The sequence below is a fragment of the Pyxicephalus adspersus genome, chromosome 7 (assembly GCF_032062135.1).
Source record: "Pyxicephalus adspersus chromosome 7, UCB_Pads_2.0, whole genome shotgun sequence".
Classification (NCBI taxonomy): domain Eukaryota; kingdom Metazoa; phylum Chordata; class Amphibia; order Anura; family Pyxicephalidae; genus Pyxicephalus; species Pyxicephalus adspersus.
The window spans coordinates 5608586-5610313 of NC_092864.1; positions in this window are offsets into that span (position 1 = coordinate 5608586).

Below are 1728 nucleotides of genomic sequence, written 5' to 3' on the forward strand. Positions count from 1 at the left end.
AGCACTGGGACTGAGTAGCGCATACTGGGAGCACCGAGACTGGGTAGAGAAATCTAAGAGCACTGGGACTGAGCACTGTTTACTGAAAGCACTGGGTAGGGTATATTTGGGCCACTGTGTCTGGGCAGGGTATATTGGGAGGACTGGGGAGTGTATACTGGGAGCAATGGGACTGGGAATACTTAGAGCAATGGGTCTGGGCAGGGTACATTGGAGCACTTGGTCTGGGCAGTATATACTTGGAGCACTGGGACTAGGCAGGGTATACTGGGAGCACTGGGTCTTGACAGTATATACTGGGAGCACTAGGACTGGGTAGGGTATACTCTGAGCACTGGGACAGGGCAGAATATACCAGGATCATTGGGAATGGGTAGAGTATACTGGTAGCAATGGAACTGGGCAGAGTATACTAGGATCATTGGAAATGGGTAGAATATACTGGAATCACTGGGACTGAGAAGTGTAAACAAAGAGCAATGGAGCTGGGTAGGGTATTCTGAGAGCATTGGGACTGGGTATGGTATACTGGGAGCATTGGGACTGGGTAGTGCATACTGTGAGCACTGGCACTGGGCAGTGTTTACTGCAAGCACTGGGTAGATAATACTGAGGCAACTAGGACTAGTCAGAGTATACTGGGATCACATGGACTGAGCAATGTATATTGAAAGTACTAAGACTTGGCGGGGTATACTGGGAGCACTAGGTTTGGGCAGTAAATACTAGGAGCACCGAACTTGGCAGTGTATACTGGGAGCACTGGGACTGGGTAGGGTATACGTGGAGGGTATAAACATGGAGCACTGGGAGTGGGCAGGGTATACTAGGATCACTGGGACTGGGCAGGGTATACTGGGATCACTGGGATTGGGTATACTGGGACCATTGGGACCACTGGGACTTGGCATGGTATACTGGGAGCACTGGGACTGAGTAGCGCATACTGGGAGCACCGGGATTGGATAAAGAAAACTGGGAGCACTGGGACTGAGTAGTGTGTACTGAAAGCACTGGGTAGGGTATACTGGGAGTACTGGGACTGGGGAAGGTATACTGGGAGCACTGGGACTGGGAATACTGAGAGCAATGGGTCTGGGCAGTGTATACTGGGAGCACTGGGAGTGGGCAGGGTACATTGGGAGCACTTGGTCTGGGCAGTGTATACTTGGAGCACTGGGACTGGACAGGGTATACTGGGAGCACTGGGACTTTGTAGAGACTACTGGAAGCACTGGGACTGGGTGGAGTATTCTTTGACTTCTGGGACTTTGCAGGGTATACTGGGAGCACTGGGACTGGACAGGGTATACTGGGAGCACTGGGACTGGGCAGGGTATACTGGGAGCACTGGGACTTTGTAGGGCATACTGGAAGCACTGGGACTGGGTGGGGTATTCTTTGACTTCTGGGACTTTGCAGGGTATACTGGGAGCACTGGGACTTGGCAGTGTATACTGGGAGCACTTGGACTGGGCAAGGTATACTGGGAGCACTGGGAGTGGGCAGGGTACATTGGGAGCACTTGGTCTTGGCAGTGTATACCGGGAGCACTGGGACTGGGTAGGGTATACGTGGAGGGTATAAACATGGAGCATTGGGAGTGGGCAGTGTAAACTGGGAGCCCTGGGACTGGGCAGGGTATACTAGGATCACTGGGACTGGGCAGGGTATACTGGGATGACTAGGATTGGGTATACTGGGAGCATTGGGACCACTGGGACTGGG